Genomic DNA, 22,181 nt, shown 5'->3' on the forward strand with positions numbered 1-22,181 from the left:
AGAAACTTCCAGTGGTTCTCTTTTGCTAAAATCTTATGAGATGAAGCTGCTACGTTACTGGCCCACAAAGCTCTGCATGACAGGGCTCCAAACTTCTCTGGCTCTATGATGGAGGGCATGTAATGGAGGGAGTTTGTGCTCAGACTCCATGTGTGAGTCTGCCTACCACTGAAACCCGGTTCTACCCCTTACCAGCTGTGTGGCCTTCGGCAAGTCACTAAATCTCTATGTGTCTCAGTTCCCCTATCTGTAAATGGGGATGATAACAGGACCACCCTCACGAAGCTACTGTTAGGATTAAATGAGTTATAGTATGTAAAGCACTGAGAACAGTGTAAGCATTTACATAAGTGTTACCCATTACTATCAAATGTTACCCTACTTCCAGCATCCTGTAAGACAAACCACTCGGGTTCCCCAAATACCCTCTCTGGGCTCTATCATTGCATAGGCTCTTCCTCTCCATGGACTGCCCAATGCCAATTTCTTGGTTCAGGCCCTACTCATCCTTCAAAGTCCAGCTCAAATCTTATCAACGCCCCCCCCCCCCCCAATACACACAGCCTCTCTTGCTTCCTGGAAAAAAGGCCTGTGCACACATCTCTTACTGTTTTATATTATGGTTCCTATAATCATGCCTTAAATAAGAGAGAAAATAAAAGTGCTGTGCATATTATAAAGTGCTACACAAATATGATTCCAGCACTAATGGGATCATTTTATCTCCACTACAGTACTTGGAGCTGCATGAGGGCAGGGATCACATCTGTTACCTTTGTTTCTCCCACAGTGCTTCATACAATATAATATGTGAGTAAAGTTTTTCAGTGGAAGACTGAATGACTAATACTGTAGAATAGTTACTCAGATGGGTTTTCCATGGAAAGGTCACTGAGGGAATGGAGAGCCTGAGGCAAATGTGTTGATGGGGGGGGGGATGGGGGGGTGGGGGGGTGGGGGGGTGGAAATATTTTCAGACCATGCACATTTTTCAGGTATGGCAGGCCTGTGCCGGAGGCCATTGTGGGAGACTCTGAGAAGCCAGCTGGTGGGCAAGTCAGGAGGATGTTCAGCATCTTTAAAGGCTTCTTCTGGGGACTTCTTTTTTAAAAATTTTTTTTTCAACGTTTTTTATTTATTTTTGGGACAGAGAGAGACAGAGCATGAACGGGGGAGGGGCAGAGAGAGAGGGAGACACAGAATCAGAAACAGGCTCCAGGCTCCGAGCTATCAGCCCAGAGCCCAATGCGGGGCTCGAACTCAACGGATAGAGAGATCGTGACCTGGCTGAAGTCGGACGCTTAACCGACTGCGCCACCCAGGCGCCCCTGGGGACTTCTTTTTAATTCAAACCAGGGAAGTGTTCCAGGCTTTGCTTCCTACCTTCTGTGTCACACCCTCCCCCCCACCCCACCTAGTTTTCCTGGTTTCATTCTGTGTCTTCACACAGAAATTAACCTTGTCATGCTCAACCAAAAACCTTGTCATGCTCAACCTTTGTCAGGCTCAAAAAAAAACCATGCTTCAACAGCTAACCACTGTTAGAAGAACAGTGGGGGATCAAAGAACAAAGGAAACTGGGACCAAAGCTTGGAAAAAGACAGAGGAGTTAGAACTGTAGCGGTCTGGGCATCAGGAACCACAGCGGCTGCCATGCCACAGGAAGAGCTTGGTTACAGGCTGCCACCATAGTTGTGTCTCGTCCACCCTTGAGCACCTGCCAAGTCCAAGCCCAGGAGAGAAAATCCAACTGGCTGGGGAGGGGGGGGGGGGGTCACATGCTCATGCCAGGCTGCAGTTGGGGGAAAGTGGAGGATCTGGCCTTTTTGGCTTCTGTCATAGAGGCAGATACTGTGTCCTATTAGAGGTATACAAAGAGAGGCAAACTTGATAACTTGGGGAAAAAAAATAGGCAAAAACTGTTGGGAAGGGAAACTAAATGCTGACAGTTAAGTACCAAAAACAACCACCACACCGTATTTCTCATTCTGTATCTTGATTCTCCTTTCCAACCTAGCCCACCTGGATGGGTAACTTTTCTGAAAAGCACTATGGTGTTTTGATTCTGCTTCTCTTGCAAGAGGCTGACTTTTCTTTCTTGGTGACGTGTGCTGTGCCTGAGAGCCAAGGATGCCATTCCCCATGCTACTGGGATGCCCAAGCCCAGGTCCAGGGCCCTGTGCCCATGCTTATTGGCAGAAGCAGTAGAGATCAGACAGAGGGTACATGACGGGACTGTGGCCTGGAACTCAGGGCACCAGAAGCAGAGTCACAGTAGAAAGAGAAGGTGAGAAGGAAAGCAAAACAAAGTTAGCCCTGTAGTCATGCCATTCCATCCCTCACCCATATGCACTTAGTGCTGAGGATTCTGAAGAGGAGTCAGGAAGGGTCACCTCCATTTTAAGTTCTGTTGACTGGAACTACTGTCTGTAGCAGGGTCTGGTGTGGAAGGAACAAAAAAAAGTGAGAGAGAGTATCATGGAGGAGGCGTTTCTGGGAAAGCTCTTCTCATTCACAAAACATGACAGAAGACAGGGAAGGTCCCCTTTCTGTCTCCCGCCTTTGTTGCCTGCATATAACAGGTGACACCTGACAGCCATTTGGGGGCTATGAAGGGACAAACCTGGGGACAAGAGACTACTCCCTGAGGAAGAGCAAAAAAAGAATCAGACCAGTTCTTGATGCCTTTGCTGAGTTACTTCATTAATGGACTTTGAAACTTGACAAGTCCTCCAGACTTTCAGGTACATCAGGTACTATATTTCATTACTGTTGAAGATACTAGTTGTGTTAGAAATAATCCTAACCTGATACAGCCTTCTAGCCACTACTCTACACACCAGGCACATTCTAAGATGCCACTGACATCATCTAACCTTGGAGTATGAGCCCACAGAGGGAAATTCTCCCCACACACAAAAGGAGAGGGCTTTCTGCAGCTGCACAGTTAACACATGTCTTGGGCCAGCCCTCCTATTCCTATCCTTTGTCTTTTTTGGACAAGCATCATGTAATTTGGGACCACAGATATTGGGTAATTACCATAGCAATGATTAGGGATTCACTTCAGGAATAAGGAAATATAATTATAGTCTCATTGCAGCTTGTTTCCATGACAACAGGGGCATTTGCAATTGATCAGCAGTTTTCTTCTAAACAGATCCGTGAGTCTCATTCAAATGAAATGCTAAAGAGCAATTAAGTATCCTCATCGAACAAACTAGAGTTGCTGGAAGAGACTGGAGTCAATATATTTTGTGTGGCATCATGGAAGCTCATCCCAGACTTCGGTATTCTATGAAAATATATGGTACCCAATAGGCTATGGAGCCTAATTATTACAACAGAAACAGGACAGTTCAAAAAAATTCAAGGAAGAGGAGGGAATTTGGGGATCTTAAATGCATGCACTCTTAGAACTAGAAATCAAAGATCACTTACTCCAGTCCCTAAGCTTAGTCCTGTGTCTCCATCACATAGGATGAGCAATTGTCTAACCTGCCGGGAGAATTCTGCAAGGACTCCACGAGTTTGCATGCTGTCTGTTCCACTCCTCAGTTGCTCCACCTGGACAAAGATCTTTTCATAAACCTCTCTACTCATCATCTGAATCAACTGAGTTTTGGTCTATGCTCTGGAAATAGAAAACTAGTATCCACATCCTCTTTATATCAGTAATAACATTACCCTGCATTTGTAAAGTGCTATTTTATAGCAGGTAGTATAATGTCACATGCATTTTTTTGGTCCTCATAATAAGTGGGGAAAGAGCGTGGAGAGAGCATATCCATTTAACAGATGAAGGGCCTGGCTTGGGTCAGATCACACAGCTCACGAGTGAAAGCAGCTGCATGCACATGAGACTCTGGCTCCTGATCTGTTGCTCTCCCACACAGTGTATCATCAACCTTCATCCCCTCTAAACTTACTCAGTCCAGCTCCATTAGTTTTCCTGCTTTGTTCCTAAATTTCATTGAGTGGTTTTGTATATCTTTTCTAGTCCCAATTCAATCAGCACATCGCAGGTTCGTATGGGTAGAGGATAAATGATCAAGTAGTCTAAGTCTTTTCTTACTTGACCTTCTGAAAAGCAGCAAGGCCAAGTGACCCAAGGTACAACATGGGTAATCAGGGAGCCTGAACTCCACTGTCAATTCACTGGTGACATGTCTCACTATGCTGTCACCATGTACAGTGATACTCTGTACCATGGTGGGAAACTGAAGGATGAATCAGCTAAACGTTGACTTGTACAGTGGGAAGAGTCGGTATGGCAAAAAAGAGCAGTATTTGTACATTTAGTAAATGAATAATCTGAATGCCTGCTATGGCCCAGGCACAATTCTAAAGCCTGGAAATACAATGGGTACCCTACAGGCCTACCTTTGTGGGAAGGTAAAGGAAACTGAGAACAATGGCAGGGAGGCCTGATCTAGGCTAAGGGGGTCAGAGTAGGCTTATTCCCTGAGGAAGGCACATTTGTGCAGAAAAGTGAAAGATAAAGAGGAATTAGCCTGCTTGTAAGAGTGCCTGCTTACACCCTCAAGCAAGTGGAGACAGGGTGGGGTTGTTCAAGAGGAAAGGATTACCACATGCAAAATCAGCTGACTGGAATTCTAATCACATCTCTAACATGAACAGCACTGTACTGTGATCTCTTTAAGCCTCAGTGTCCCCATTTCTAAAGTGAAGGTATTGGATCAGGACTAAAAAATTACCTTAGATTTTAACACCGGTGTGGGTGCGTGTGTGTGTGTGTGTGTGTGTGTGTGTGTGTGTGTGTGTGTGTGTCTACTGAATAAGGGCATCATGTAAGTAGAGAGTAGGATTGATATCTCCTTTTGTGTGTATGTGTGAGCAGGGCTGCATGGGGTCAACCATAGGCAATTTTTTCTTCTCTTTATAGTCCAGAGGTCTTTTTTTAAAAAACATCTATCATGCCATGAATTCATACAAACAGATTCCAGCAGCTCAGGCTCCTCTCCACTGGCTCTAACAAAGTGTGCTTCTCTGGGTGGAGCAGGCTGGCACCTGAATCCAAGTATCTTTCTCTTTCACTTCCTTTTTCTGATCATTTTCCCCTCACATGTTTCTAGGAGCTATCTTGGTTCTTAGAGTGCTTAATATGCTCAACATACATACATGAATTCTCCTGGCAAGAATCTTGTGCAACAGGACCAACAGCATTCTGGGTAATATTATAGACCCTTCCAGTCTTGTCACAGTAACATCTGTGGGGCATTTTCTTTTGATAGTGCCCAATTTCCTTGATGTCTATAATAACACTTTTCTTATAGATTCACATGTATGTGGCCAAATAACAACTCTATGTTTCCTACAAGGCACAGGCAACTATTTTTAAACAGGCAGTCTCAGACATAACCTGTATTTTTTCCCTCATGTCCTCTCTCCCTTCAAGCTGAACACCTCCCTCAATGAAGGGGCTCAACACCCTCAAGCAAATGTGTGCAGCTGCTTCTCCTTCCAAGCCAGCCTGCTGTAGCCTGCAGTGATGTCCTACTTCATAATTGTCCCTTTCTGTTCCGCTCCAAATTTCTACCTCCTATTTTAGGGATTTAGGAGAGGAGAATAAGCCCTGAATCTCTCCTGCCTATACAAACTTATCACCTCAGCCAGGTAGGATTTCAACAATGCCACATTCACTACTTTAAAAAAATACATTTACTGAGATATAATTCATATACCCTAAAATTTCATTCATTCAAAGGGTACATTTCAATGATTTTTAGTAGATTCTAAGAATTGGGCTACTATCATCACCACCTAAGTTTAGTTTTTATCATCCCAAAAAGAAACCCCACGCTCATTAACAGTCACCCGCCACCCTACCCCATGCCTGGCAACCACAAATCTTTCTGTCTCAATGAATTTGCCTATTTGAGACATTCATATAAATATAATCATACACTAGGTGGTATTTTCTAACTTCCTTCTTTCACTTAGCATAGTGTTTTCAAAGTTTATCCATGTCATACCATGTATCAGTATTTCAAATATTCCATTGCATGGATATATAACACATTGTATTTATCCATCCTTTTTTTTTCAAAGTAGGCTCCACACCCAACATGGTACTTGAACTCACAACCCCAAGATCAAAAGTCACGTACTCTACTGACTAAGCCAGACAGGCACCCCTATCCATTCATTTTTTGATGGACTTTTGGACTGTTTCAACATTTTGACTACTATGAATAATGCTGTTATGAACATTTGTGTACAGGTTTTTGTGCAGACATGTGTTTTCATTTCTCTTGGGTTATATACCTGGGATTAGAACTGCTGGGTCATATGGTAACTCTATGATTAACATTTTGATGAACCATCAAACTATGGCTATACCATTTTACATTACCATCAACTCTGTATTAGGGTCTAAATTTCTCTACATTCTCACCAACACATGTTATTGTATGTATGTATGTATGTATTTATTTATTTATTTATTTTTTATAGCCTTCCTAATGGTTGTGAAGTTCTATGTTATTGTGGTTTTGATTTGCATTTCCCTGATAACTAATGATGTTAAGCAAGTATGTTTTCATAATGAACCTTGTAATATTTTCTTTGGAGACATGTCTATTCAAATAATTTATCCATTAAAAATTTTTTTGGTCATCTTATTACTGAGTTATAAGAGTTCTTTACCTATTCTGAATATAACTCCCTTATCAGATGTATGGTTTGCAAATGTTTTCTTCCATTCTGTGAATTGTCTTTTCATTTTCTTCATGGTGTTGTTTGTAATGCAAAAGTTAATTTTGATGAAGTCCAATTTACCAATTTTTTCTTTTGTCACCTGTGCTTTTGGCACCTAAGAAATCATTATCCAACCATGAAGGTATATTCTTTTGTTTTTATCTAAGAATTTGACAGTTTTTTTAAAAATTTTTATTTATTTTTTTAATGTTTATTCATCTTCGAGAGAGACAGACAGAGCATGAGTGGGGCAGGAGCAGAGAGAAAGCGGGAGACACAGAATCCGAAGCAGGCTCCAGGCTCTGAGCTGTCAGTACAGAGCCCGACGTGGGGCTTGAACCCACAAACCGTGAGATCATGACCTGAGTCGAAGTCGGAAGCTCAACCGACTGAGCCACCCAGGTGCCCCAAGAATTTTACAGTTTTAACTTTTACATTTAGGTCTGTAATCCATTTTGGATTGGCTTGTGAATGGTATAAGAAAGGAGTCCAGGGTGACTGGGTGGCATCTGACTTCAGCTCAGGTCATGATCTTGCAATTAGTGGGTTCGAGCCCTGCATCGGGCTCTGTGCCCACAGCTTGGAGCCTGGAACCTGCTTCAGATTCTGTGTCTCACTCTCTCTCTGCCCCTCCCCCACTCACTCTCTGTCTCTCAAAAATGAATAAACATTTAAAAAAAATAAAAAAAAAAAGAAAGGAGTCCAAATTCATTCTTTGGCATAGTGTTATTCAACTGTCCCAGCACCATTTGTAGAAAAAGACTATTCTTTACCCATTGAATTGCTTGGCACACATAGTGACAATCAGTTGACTACAAATGTGAGGGTTTATATTTGTACTCTCATTTAAATTCCATTAATCTACATCTATCCTTATGCCAGTACCACACTATTTAGGTTACTGTAGCTTTGTAGTAAATTTTTTTTGAATTTTTAAATTTTATTTAAATCTAAGTTAGTTAACATATAGTGCAATAATGATTTCAGGAGTAGAATTTAGTGATTCATCATTTACATATAACATCCAGTGCTCATCCCAACAAGTGCCCTCCTTCATGCCCATCATCCATTTAGCCCATCCTCCACCCACCTCCCCTCCAGCAACCTCAGTTTGTTCTCTGTATTAAAGAGTCTCTTATGGTTTGTCTCCCTCTATGTTTTTATCTTATTTTTTCTTCCCTTCCCCTATGTTCATCCGTTGCGTTTCTTAAATTCCACATGAGTGAAATAATGTGATATTTGTCTTTCTCTGACTTATCCTGCTTATTAGCATAACACACTCTAGTTCCATCCATGTTGTTGCAAGTGGCAAAGTTTCATTCTTTTCGATCGCCAAGTAATATTCCATTGTGTGTGTGTGTGTATATACACACACACACACACACACACACACCATATCTTCTTTATCCGCTCATCAGTCAATGGATATTTGGTGCGCTTTATAGTAAGTTTTAAACTCGAGAAATGTGAGCCCTCCAAGACTATTTTGCTTATTCTGGATCCCTTGCATTCCCATATGAATTTTAGGACCTGCTTGTCAATTTCTGCAAAAAAAAGTCAGCTGGGAATTTGACAGGAATTGTACTGAACCTGTAGATCAATTCGGGGGCTATTGCCATCTTAACAATACTAAATTTTCCAACCAATGAATGGTGATACCTTTCCATCTATTTAGATCTTTTTAAATTCTTTCAATGGTATGTTATCCTTTTTTCAGTGTACAAGTCTTTTGTTTATTTTTTATTTTATTTTTAATGTTTATTTATTCTTGAGAGAAAGAGAGAGAGAATGAGGGAGGGTAGGGCGGGGTGGGGGGAGACAGAGGATCCAAAGCGGGCTCTGCACTGTCAGCACAGAGCCTGGTGCAGGGATCGAACTCATGAACCGTGAGATCATGACCTGAGCTGAAGTCAGACATTTGACCAACTGAGCCACCCAGGTGTCCCTATTTATTTATTTATTTATTTTATTTTATTTTTTAAGTTTATTTCCTTTATAGTAATCTCTACACCCAGTGTGGGGTTCAAACTCATAACCCTGAGATCAAGAGTTGCATGCTCTTCTGACTGAGCTAGCCAGGCACCCTTGTATTTCTTTTATTAAATTTATTCCTAAGTATTTTATTTCTTTTGATGCTATTGTAAATGGAATTGTTTTCCTAGTTTCAGATTGTTCATTGCTAGCATACTGAGATACAAAAACTCCAATCTTATATCCCGCAGCCTTGTTTAATTTTGTGGACTCCTTGGGCTTTTTTTTTTTTTTTTTTTTTTTTTTAAATTTTTTTTTTTTCAAAGTTTATTTATTTTTGGGACAGAGAGAGACAGAGCATGAACGGGGGAGGGGCAGAGAGAGAGGGAGACACAGAATCGGAAACAGGCTCCAGGCTCTGAGCCATCAGCCCAGAGCCTGACGCGGGGCTCGAACTCACAGACCGCAAGATCGTGACCTGGTTGAAGTCGGACGCTTAACCGACTGCGCCACCCAGGCGCCCCTCCTTGGGCTTTTTTATATATAAGATCATGGCATCTGCAAATAGTTTTGCTTCTTCCTTTCCAAGATCAATACCTTTTATTTATTTTTCTTGCCTAATTGCCCTAGCTATAATTTATAGTATAGTATTAAAAGCATATCCTTGTCTTGTTCCTGATCTTAATGGGAAACACAACCATTCTTTCACCATTGAGAATGGTATGAGCTGTGATATTTTTGGAGATGTCCTTCCTCAAGTTAAAGAAGTTCCCTTTTAGTTCTAGTTTTAAGAGTTTTTATCATAGTGTGTTGGATTTTGTCAAATGTTTTTTCTGCATCTATTGAGATGATCATGTGGTCTTTGTCCTTAATTTTATTAATATGGTATATTATATTTATTGATTTTGTATGATTAACTAACCTTGCACTTTTGGGATAAATCCTGCTTGATTATGGTGTATTATCCTTTTTGTATGTTGTTGGATTCAGTATTTTGTTGTATTTTGTTGAGGATTTTTATTTCTATATTCATAAGGGAAATTGGTCTGTAGTTTTCTTTTTTGTGATGGTTATGCCGGCTGTGTTATTAGGGTAACACTGGCCACATACAGTGACTTGGAAAGTTCCCTCCTATTCTATTTGCCACATTCATTCTTGCATGTAAGTCTGCTCATGGCATTCCAGATCTGAAAGGTTTATGCCTTGCCCATCAGCCATTCTGTGTCCTGCCCATCATCTGGAGCCAGTCCAAGGCTTCCTCATGCCTGAACCCTTTCTTGACTGCTATAGTCCCAGAGTGAGCCTGCCCTCATGGAAGCTCCTTTGGTTCTCAATGTGCCTACAGCTGGCACTTACTATAAGGAGCTGTGGCTGAGATAATATAGTAAATGCTGGGTGTGAGGTAGAAACTGGAAGCAGGACAAGTGGGGAGGAATCCTAGGAGCAGCAGAGCCTCAGTAAGGCAGCAAAGGCAGGAAGACACCTGAGCCTGGTGACCCAGGACTAGTAGAATTCAGGGCCATGTGACTCGCTCCCTGGTAAGGCTACAGCTTCTTCAGAGTTAGAATGGATGGTTAAGAATGCCCTCTTTCCTGCTTAATTACTGGCTCAGCAACTTACCAGCAAGTCACTCTCCAGCCTTAGTTTTCTTCCCTTTGAAGTGGGGATAGTGTCAGGAACAAGACAAGAATGTCCATGCTCACCACTTTTATTCCACATAGTACTGAAAGTCCCAGCCAGAGCAATTAGGCAAGAAAAAGAAAGAAAAGGCATTCAAATTGGAAAGGAAGAAGTAAAACTGTCACTATTTGTGGACAGGACTTTATATATGGAAAACCCTAAAGATATCACCAAAAAACTGTTAGAACAAATAAATGAATTCAGTAAAGTTGCAGGATACAAAATCAATACACCAAAATCTGTTGCATTTTTATATACTAACAATGAACTATCAAAAAGAGAATTAAGAAAACAATCCCATTTACAATTGCATTAAAAACATAGCCAGGAATAAGTTTAACCAAGGGGGTGAAAGACCTGTACACTGAAAATTGTAAGATATTGATAAAAGAAACTGAAGAAGACACAAATGGAAAGATATTCTGTGCTCACTAATTGAAAGGACTGTTAAAATGTTGTTGTTAAAATGTCTATACTACCCAAACCTACAGATTCAATGCAATGCTTATCAAAATTCCAATGGCATTTTTCACAGAAATAGAACAAACATTCCTAAAAGTTGTATGGAGCCACAAAAGAGCCTGAAGAGCCAAAGCAATCCTGAGAAACAAGAACAAAATTGGAGGTAACACAAACCCTGATTTCAAACTACACTATAAAGCTACAGTAATCAAAACATGGAATGTTTTGGAATATATGGAACCAGCATAAAAAAGAGACATAGTGACCAATAGTACAGAATATAAAGCTCAGAAATAAACACCTACATAAATGGTCACTTAATTTATAACAAAGGAGGCAAGAATATACAGTAGGGGAAGGACAGTTTCTTCAATAAATGGTGCAGGGAAAATTGGACAGCCATGTGCAATGGCTGAAATAAGACCACTATCTTACACCATGTACAAAAATAATTTAAAATGGATTCAAGACTTGAGTGGAAGACCTGAAACCATAAAACTAGAAGAAAACATTGGCAATAAGCTCGCTGACATCAGTCTTGGTGATTATTTTTTAGATCTGACTCCAAAGGCAAGGGCAACAAAAGCAAAAATAAACAAGCGGGACTATATCAAACTAAAAAGCTTCTGCACAGCAAAGGAAACCATCAAAAATATGAAAAGCCATCCTCCTAATTGGGAGAAGATATTTGCAAATCATATATCTGAAAAAGGGTTAATATCCAAAATATATAAAGAATTCATACAACCCAATAACAAAAAACACTCTGATGAAAAAATGGGAAGAGGATCAGAACATTTTTCCAAAAAAGACATAAAGATGGCCATGAGGCACATTAAAAAATGCTCACCAACACTAATCAGGGAAATGCAAATGAAAACCACAATGAGGTATCACCTCACACATATTACAATGGCTATCACTAAAAAGACAAGAAAAAACAAGTGTTGGCAGGGATTTAGAGGCAAGGGACCCTTGTGCACTGTTGGCCAAAATATAAATTGGTGTAGCCACTATGGAAAACAGTATGGAGGTTCCTGAAAAATTTAAAAATAGAACTACCATGTAATCTAGCAATTCCACTACTGGCATTTATCTGAAGAAAACAAAAACACTAATTTGAAAACATATATGCACCCCTTGTTCACTGCTACATTATTTACACAAGGCAAGATATGGAAACAACCTAAGTGTCCATCAATGGATGAATAAAGAAGATGTTACACACACACACACACACACACACACACACACACACACACACGCTGGAATACCACTCAGTCATAAAAAAGAATGAAATCTTGCCATTTGTGATACATGGATAAACCTTGAGGACATTATGCTAAGTCAGACAGAGAAAGACAAATACTGTATGATTCCACTTACAAGTGGAATCTAAAAACTAAAACAAATGAACATGTAAAACAAGACTAATAAATACAGAAATAGACTGATGGTTGCCAGAGGGGAGGAGGTTGAACAGTTGGTGAAATGGGTGAAGGGGGTCAAGAGATACAAATTTCCAGTTATAAAATAAATCATGGCAATGTAATACACAGCATGGTGACTACAGTTAACAATACTATCATTTTTACTGTATATATTGTTCTATATATTGTATTGTATGTATTAGTTATATCATATATTTGATCTTAAAATCTTAAAAATCTTTAAAGTTCTCATCACAAGAAAAAAAAATTTTTATACCTTTGTATGGTGACAGATGGTAACCAGACTTATTTTGCAGTATATATAAATACTGAATCATTATGTTGTACATCTGAAACTAATATGATATATGTCAATTATATCTCAATTTTTGAAAATAAGAAATGGGGATAATAATGTCAACCTCGGAGTGTGTGAACATTATATGAGTTCAACTATGCAAAACCACATTGCATTAAGTTCAATAAGTGGTAGTTTTAATATATGCCAATGGATATTCTCTGTGAAAAAAAGATTTGTGGTTAAAGGAGTCTTGGAAATGTTCCATAATACATACCCCTTCTCAGAAATTCCCAGGGCACATTAGCATAGTAAAAGCTCTGAAAAGTCCTATGTAAAGGATCCTATTTGTTTTGGCCCAGAATTTCCCCAACCTATTTTTTTTTCTTTTTTTGCCAAGCTGACCCTCTCCCCCTTTTTAAATTTAACACATTTTGGGAAACACAATTTTAGTTGCATTTAATTAATAAAGGAAGTCACATTAAATTGTTAAAAACTGAACATGTTTTACTATTTTGCTTTCCCCACAGGCATGTATAATTTAAAAGCAGTAGCCTAGGAGAAATAAAGGCTTCTAACCTAGAGAAAGAACAGTATGCGTTAAAAGCCCAAAGGAAATGAGAAATTTCAGGCAGAAGGAGCAGATCAATAATGAGCTATTTTTGGCCATGGAGACATTTCTAGAATTACAGATTCTTGGAGTTTGACAGCATGTTAAAGTTCAACTCCTTTAAATTCCCACCCACTGCAGAATTTCCCCTTCATCAGTCCAAACTCCTTCTGGCACATACCCAGCCTCCCCAGTTTTAGGCAGCCCTAGTATTTAGGAAATTCTCCCTCACACTGGGCTGAAATCTGCCTCCTTGGAACCTCCACCCAAGACCATGCTAACAGAATTTTGAGTTTTGTGTTTTAGTGAGAGCTGGAGATAGCAAATAAAATGCACAGAAATTCTGTGAATCATTACACAATCTAAAGTAACATGATTATTGAGCAGTAAACTGAAAATAAAAAATTATAGGAAATATATTATACTTCCATTAAAAAAAAGAAGTGTTGGAAACAACATCTTTAATTTTCTCCATCTGTAAATAGGGCAAATATTCAGAAATTCAGCTATACTGTAAGCAATGAATGTAGTATTTACTTTGCAGGTGGAATTATTTTGCAACTGTCAATTTCTGAGAAGAAAAGGGGAATGTGTATTTTAAATAATTCCTGTTTTCTTGTCTTTTTAATTTAAAAATAGTTAAAGAGACATTTTTAAAAATTCTTCATCCAAAGCTTATCCCTCCCAATTCCTTTATTATAAAAACAAGTGCTAAATAATTAAAATATAGTGTATGTCTCATAAATATAGGTTTATTAACAAAAACCAATAATAAGAACAGGTGGCATTACCTTTATTTTATAGAAGTGCAGGTGTTTGAATCAATATGAATTTCCAAGGCTTTGTATAACTTAAAATCTAAGGAAAACTCCAAGGGGGTAGACGGAATAGAACTTAAATGGGAAGAGAACCACCAGGATCCAGGCTCTTCTAAGAGTCTAAAATCATTCAGTAAGAAATCAGGGACTTGGCAAAACCATAAAAAAGGACAGCCTGTGTTTTCACAGAACAGTCCTTCTAAAGGAGAACCTTCTAGACTCCACCTCATTTTGCATTAAACTACTAGTTGGTCACATTTTAGTATCTGTTACCTCATTCTGATACTGTGAGGCAGAAACAGTTCACATTCCAATTTTCCACTGAAGAAACTGAAGTAAAATCAAAACATTTATACTGAACAATACTCAAGCATACCTTAGTACATAATGACATCCCAACCTCTGGATGGGCTTAGTGCTACCTGTGTTCTCCTTCCAGTGAAATAATTTCCTATAGGGGCGCCTGGGTGGCGCAGTCAGTTAAGCGTCCGACTTCAGCCAGGTCACGATCTCACGGTCCGTGAGTTCGAGCCCCGCGTCAGGCTCTGGGCTGATGGCTCAGAGCCTGGAGCCTGTTTCCGATTCTGTGTCTCCCTCTCTCTCTGCCCCTCCCTCGTTCATGCTCTGTCTCTCTCTATCCCAAAAATAAATAAACGTTGAAAAAAAAAAATTAAAAAAAAAAAAAAAAGAAATAATTTCCTATAGTTAAATTCGATAGTATTCTTACTAAAGATAATGGAAGACAAATAACAGGCCTGTTGAGGAAGAGAGTCAATATCAGTTAGGACCCAGTAATGCTGTCACCGAGCACTGCAAAGCTTAATGTGCCACTGCTTGCCTAAGGATTCTGCATGTAAGTTGTGCTCAACTGGAGTGTCTATTAGAATTTACTTACTGACATACAACCCACAGGATGTTTTTGTTCTTGTCCTTGAATCACAGTAAAAATATCACAGATTACCTCATCTATTCCTTCCACATGTATTACGGCAAGTTGTGCCGTGCCAGGCATTCATAGGAAACAGTTTTTGAGCACCTAATACGAGGCTGAATAAAACCCGGTCCCTGACTTCATGGAACTGGCAGTCAAATGAGACAGACAAGCAAATCAATAATTTCCATAGAAAGTGACAAGTTCTTTGCTGGAGCCAGGTGCATGATGCTAGGGGAATGCCGGCAAGGGCAAACAAATCAGATCAGGGAGTGGGAAAAGGCTTCTCAGAGGAGCTGACTTCTAAGCTGTCAGTAGCAGAGTTTAATCATCTCTGACTCTAACTTCAATTCCCAGCACTCAGGTGAGAAACTACTTCCCGACCCTGCTTTTCTGAGTTCTTGACACAGTCATGGCCAGATTTAGTACCTGTGCTCTAAGAAGCAAAGGGGGGTGAGGGCGAGGAAGAAGAATAAGGAGGGAGAGAAAGAGAAAGGGGAGGGGCAAGGAGAGGTGGGGGAAAGATGTAGAGAGAAACACAGAAAACAAAGAGCAGAAGCCAAAGCTCTATGACTTACAGACTCCAGAAGTCGCTAGAGATTGCCAGAGGTAGAAAGGGTGACCGCTTTGTGCCTGAGCAGTCTATGTTCTCAACATGGATGTACAATCTAATCTGTAACCACCCTGTCTCTTCATCTAGCAACAGGGCATGGGAATGCAGTCTCCTTCTATCCAGATTAATTTACTGAGCCAAACCAGCAGGGTGCTGCCTCTATCACTAGTGAAGGCAGCAAAATGAAGGCACAGATCCCTGTGCTTTCCCAGAAAATGAGGCCAGACTCGTTGCCAATTCCCCATGGTGACATCTCCACACAGAATGCACAAAGTACCCCAAGCCTTCCATCTTCCCAGAGATGCAACACATCTGTGACTCCACCCTTGCCTCCTTTGGGATCCCATTCCCCACACTGGAACTCTGCTAAAATCTGGGGGAGAAAAAGTATGAATTATTACCTTAGATTGTCTTCCAGGGTCTCCTCATCTGAAGAGAAGGTCCCATTGCTGACACTCCGGGGAGAGTGACTCTTACTCCCTGCTGACGCCTCCTGGGACAACAAAGTGTCTTTCTTTTTCCTTTTACCAAACAACTTCTTAAAAGGCTGGAATTTACCTCCTTTCTTCTTGTCTGTGGATTACAAGATGAACACACACTGCAGTTTGACAGGGCTGCACTTCTGAGCCTGAGAGCAAATTACAACTGAGCTGCCTCTGGCCAAGGGAGAAGGGGCAAAGGGCAGCCATCAGAGTGAATGAGCGACCAAGCCCTGTGTCAGGAATGACACGGCCAGCCCCAGTCCAGGCACAGTCAGGCAGAGGCAAGCCAAGGGCACAGTAAGTCTCCTGTCACCAGGCTCCCAAGAAGCACCTGGGATGACACAGAGGGGTTCCGAGGCTCACAGTGGCCTCAGAGCACCCCTTTGCACATGCCACACAACAGTGGTGCCTGCTCTCTTTAATAGGCAGATGGCCAGGGGCTCCTGGGAGGCTCAGTGGGTTAAGCATCCAACTCTTGATCAGGTGGTGATCTCATGGCCATGAGATCAAGCTCCAAGTCAGTCTCCACACTGAGCAAGGAGCCTGCTTGGGATTCTCTCTCTCTCTCCCTCTCTCTGCCCCTCCCCACTCGTTCTAAAAATTAAAAAAAAAAAAATAAAAAATAATTAAAAACAAAAAACAAGCAGGTGGCCAGTGCCTTTCTCCACAGAAGAAGCTGAGAACACATGTTAAGTCAGACGGGTGCTCAAAAAATTTCATACACCTTTATATATATAACTTTCTATTTATGTGTGTGTATCTACACACACACACACACACACACACACACACATATTCTCCACTGAGAATCACCCTGTTTTAGCCTTTGTTAGAGACAGAAAATAACTGCCAACTCTTGGCATCAGCTTTGCCCCAATTCCCTCCATCCCTATATATTTCCAATTTATTTCTCCCGTCTCCTCTCAGAATCTTCTATGAAGAGCCCCAAAGGAGTTGCTATGAACATCTTTCCATATATTACTTCATTCAGTCAGGACCCAGGCTCAGTGCCAGCATTACTGACAGATATTTTAGGTAATACCTTTCAAGTTCTGCTCCTTCAATTACAAATTCATCCATTATCACTCCACTCCCACCTCAGGAAAAAAAGTGTGTATCACCCCATACCAGAGGAAGCATCTTCTCAGATCCTTCCTTTTCTTTAAGAAGCTTAAAGAGCCACTTACTCAGGGTCAGACAATCTTTTTTTAAGTTACTTAACCCTTTTTATGCATCACTGCTTTAAAAACTTTCTAAATATTAATTCAGCTAATCCTCACAATGACACTATGAGGTAGATATTATTAACATCCCCATTTTACAGGTGAGGAGTCTGAGGCACAGAGAGATGAAATAACTTGTCAACATCATGGGAAATATATCTTAAGTTGGAGTCAGGAGCTCTGAGGGAAAAGAAAATACAAAAGCTCACAATGTTTATTAAGAAATACCTGCACACTGGGGCGCCTGGGTGGCGCAGTCGGTTAAGCGTCCGACTTCAGCTCAGGTCACGATCTCACGGTCCATGAGTTCGAGCCCTGCGTCAGGCTCTGGGCTGATGGCTCAGAGCCTGGAGCCTGTTTCCGATTCTGTGTCTCCCTCTCTCTCTGCCCCTCCCCTGTTCATGCTGTGTCTCTCTCTGTCCCAAAAATAAATAAACGTTGAAAAAAAAATTTAAAAAAAAAAAAAGAAATACCTGCACAAAACACACAGGTATGAGTCCCCATCTGAGTATTAGAGCCCCCAGACCTCTTCGGGCCATAGTCTACAGAGAAATCTGGGCAAAAAACGAGGTTAAAGATGTGCAAGGTAAGGTAACCATCTCATTTCCTCTGGTGATCTTCAGTTCTGATCTTTCTGAAAGAAAGTCTGAAGTGAGGAAAAAGTGGCTTAAACCACTTTGCCTTAAGCTGTAAGACACTGAGATAGAGAGAATAGTTACCAATCACAAAAGGACAACAGTCTGGGATCCTTAATATATAGGTGCAAATGCCTTCAAACTTCAGTGGTCCCTGAAATAACAATATCACGTTTAAAAGGAAAGGAGACTTGTTATATCAGATGACTCCCTACATAAGGCTTTGTGGTAAGCATATAGTCCTCAAAAAGGAATTTAGTTTTTTTCACTGTGTATTATTTAAAAGACAAGAAAGTGTGTATAATATAATTGAGATCATAACGCTTAAAAATGGTAAAAACAAACAGAACAAACTGGAGGGTTTGATTTCAGAATGTTTGTATGTTTTCAGTGGTTATCAATTCAGGAGTATGAGCCAGAGATTTTCATGACACCTGCTTCTGGCTCCCATCAATGGATAATTTTAAAACATTATAGGGGTGCCTGGGTGGCTCAGTCAGTTGAGCGTTCGACTTCGGCTCAGGTCATGGTCTTGTGGTTTGTGGGTTTGAGCCCCATGTCCAGCTCAGTGCTGACAGCTCAGAGCCTGGAGCCTGCTTCAGATTCTGTCTCCCTCTCTTTCTCCCCCTCCCCCGCTTGCACTCTGTCTCTATCTCTCAAAAATGAATAAACGTTAAAAAAAAATTTTAAACATTATAATCAGTAGCAATTTTTGAAGACCATCAAAGAACATCAAGCAAATGTTAAAAGAGATGACCTTATATGAGTCAATTAAGAAATGTAAATTTAAAAAATTCTGAAAGATGCTTCAGGTATCATTATATAACTGGACTGATAAAATAAATGAATGTTTTCTCTACGACTGTCCAAAGCTCAAAATATGTAAATGACACCTAATTTCTAGATTTGGCAGCATTATTATAAATGGTCAAGTAGTAATTTGTGCTACATTCCACTTATTTCTGAGATGAAACTCTTCCTTTTTCCTTTTATACTGACTGCCTTTCTCCCACTACAGAAATATCTAACCCCTAGTTCTCTAATCAGAAATATGCTAGGGGTGCCTGGCTAGCACCCCCAGGGGTGGCTTAGTCAGTTAAGCTTCCAACTCTTGATTTCAGCTTAGGTCATGATCTCTCCCAGCACTGGGCTCTGCACTGAGTGTGTAGCCTGCTTAAGATTCTCTCTCTCCCTTTCCCTCTGCTCCTCCCCTGCTCACGTTCTCTCTCTCTCTCTCAAAAAAGAAAGAAAGAAAGAAAGAAAGAAAGAAAGAAAGAGAAAGAAAGAAAGAAAGAAAGAAAGAAAGAAAGAAAGAAAGAAAGAAGAAATATTCTAAAAGACCATAGCAAATTCTAAAAGTATCAGTTGTTACATCATTACCCCCAGTCTGGACTCACAAATCTAGGTTTTTTTTTTTTTTTAATTTTTTTTTCAACGTTTATTTATTTTTTGGGGGGACAGAGAGAGACAGAGCATGAATGGGGGAGGGGCAGAGAGAGAGGGAGACACAGAATCGGAAACAGGCTCCAGGCTCTGAGCCATCAGCCCAGAGCCTGACGCGGGGCTCGAACTCACGGACTGCGAGATCGTGACCTGGCTGAAGTCGGATGCTTAACCGACTGCGCCACCCAGGCGCCCCTCTAGTCTAGCTTTTAAACTAAATAGAGAACATCAGGTTATGTCAGAATTTATGGACAGGGGGAAAAAATCATCACTTGCTCTAAAGTCAAGGTAGATTTGGTGGTGTTTAGCTGAGCTGGAACCAAATTAACCACAATGAAAGACAAATTAAATTACAGTTTCTTAGAATAACAACAGGTTAGTTGTGTATTTAACTAATGGGTGTATTTAACTAACTAGTTGTGTATTTAATTAATTGCTCTATACCAGCCAAAAATGATTATATGGTCCTTTGTATTGCTTCATGCCCGAATGGTGGCAGCCACCATATAAAATTGGTCTGCACTGGTCATATTGTTGGGGAAGATAGGAAGTGAAATGAATCTGGAAGGAGCTGAACACAAAGTCAAGGACAGGATAAAGAAAGCCTTGGGGAGGACACCAGGATACGGAAACCTTAGCTGGGAGAACCTGGTGGACTTCGTGCAAGCACAGAATGCCCTCCTTTAGGCGATCTGTCTGTAGAGCTGGCCCCATTTGAGGACTGCTTGTGAACCAGGCACTCTGGCACTCTGTACTGCACATTATATGGGCATTCACTTGGCATGAGTACACACATATTATCCTGAAAGATGTGTCAAAGTCCAACTGTCAATGCACTTCTCAAGAGTTACTCAGGAAAAGCTGTTTTGGCAATGCCTTAGTTATTATCACGAAGGTAAGAGAACAGTAAAACCTACTTGAACTATCCATCCAACAACCAGTCCTTCTTACAACAGGAAAAAGAGACTGTAAGTCCTAAGAACACCAATCTCTCTTTGGAAGAGGAATCAGAACACAGAAGCTCACAAGTATGCTCCAAAGTCTTAGTGTTTGCTCACATCTCAGTTATAAAAAATAAATTGCCTCCTCATTTCCAAACTACATCTCCTGTCATAAATATCTTTACATCTGAAATAAAATTTAAATATTTGTTTTTATGGTTATTTTACTATTGATTGGGGCAATTAACTAATTTTCCAGGATTAATTTTATGAAAAGATTCAGGAATGACATTTAGATCCACCCTCTATTCAGATAGCAAACCATAACTAAGCAACATTAATAGGAAATGAAGTTTTATAAATCAGAGAGGCAGTTAGACTTACTTGGTTCCCCACCTGACTCTCAAAGTCTGGTATAAGATCTCTCACATGAATAAAGCAAGTAGCTAAATTTTGTGAAACATTTGCAATTCTATTGCACAACAACCATTATGAAAACCTGAGCATATGTCTATAAATACCCACTAAATAAACTATTTTATAATCAGTTTATGATTTGGGGGTTGCACTGTCTCCACAGACTCAACTGGATTAAATGCGTGGTCATTACCAGCAACTATTTTCTTCACAGATAACACCAACTCTTCCTGTGACTATTTTTGTACGAATGGGGGTCTAAAAGATCAAAGCAATTTTAACGATGTAGCAAAACAGAACACTTCTGCAATGCTAATGTGAAGTATTCCAAAATACAACTGCCATACTTTAGAAGTATATATAGTTCAGCAAAGTATTCTCCAACATTAGCATATTTAAGACAGCATTTTAGAATTTTATAACATGAATTTACTTTTGTTGGGTGGTTAGGACAGTGGGGAGAAGAAGGGAAAGAGAAGGAAGAAATGTTCTTCCCACTAAACTTGTTTTATTACTGGTTACAGCTCTAGTTAGGGGTTAAATGTGTGGGCCCCAGAGACAAGAGTATTTGGCTCGAATCCTGACCCCATTTCTTACTAGCTATGAAACATCTGCTTACCAGCCTCTCTGGAAATTTACCATTTTAAGTCCTAAGACTGAATTTATAGTAGAAAAGGCAGTGGGTGCCATATTTTCTTAATATTTCTGCAATTTTCTGTTGCAATTTTTCACATGAAAGAACCTATAAATGCATATAGACTGCTTCAGGAATGACAATAATTTTCATTCTTTAAGTACTGAACTGAATTAATTTATTTTCATCATCTAATAATTACCTTAGGGATTTTTTTCATTTAAAAGAGTGTACATTATCCATTATTTCATAGATATAATTACATGCCATTTGATGGCTGCAGCATCATAATTGCTAGTTTATATAGAAGCTTCTAAAAATTAAAAATCCCTGGGCAAGTCAAGCAAATCTGATTCATTTTCCATTTGTCATAAGGATGTAAACCTTATATTTTCATTTCTAAACCTAAAATAATGAAAGCATACAATTTATCTGCATTGGATTTATATGATACACTTCCCGAGGAGAAAAAGAATTAAAAAAAAATTTTTTTTAGAGGGAGAGAGTGCACAAACAGGGGAGAGGGGCACAGGGAGAGAGAGACAGATTCTCAAGTAGGCACCACGCTGAGCATGGGGGCTCGATTCTACAACCCTGGAATCATGACCTGAGCCGAAATCAAGAGTTGGACACTCAACAGACTGAGCCATTCAGGCACCCCCAGAATTTTTTTTTATCATACTCCATTTTAAGCATCATAAATGTCTTGGTCTGGGGTTTCTCAGAATGTGCTCTATGGTTGGTGCCAGCTTCTTGTTCAAAGACCACTACATTTGAGAATGCAAGTAAAATAAAGTTAAATATGTTTCTTTACTGTGAAGCTTTTCAGAGTCTTTAATATGCTGATATCATTATTGCTTTCCAAAAGAGCAG

At 40.2% G+C, this 22,181-nt stretch overlaps 1 protein-coding gene across 9 annotated transcripts in view; it reads right to left on the bottom strand.

Annotated features, from left to right (window-relative positions):
- The window catches only part of CRACD (capping protein inhibiting regulator of actin dynamics), a 282,825-nt gene that overhangs the window by 47,618 nt on the left and 213,026 nt on the right, over positions 1-22,181 (bottom strand). For all 9 annotated transcript variants that reach the window (XM_086704999.1, XM_086704998.1, XM_086705003.1 and 6 more), the window contains one exon: positions 15,935-16,106. The gene's annotated coding sequence lies outside the window, so the exon portion shown is untranslated. The remainder of the gene's footprint in view (positions 1-15,934; positions 16,107-22,181) is intronic.

This window comes from Puma concolor, chromosome B1 (assembly GCF_028749965.1).
Source record: "Puma concolor isolate L17-30 chromosome B1, mPumCon1.1.hap2, whole genome shotgun sequence".
In the NCBI taxonomy this organism is placed as follows: Eukaryota; Metazoa; Chordata; class Mammalia; order Carnivora; family Felidae; genus Puma; species Puma concolor.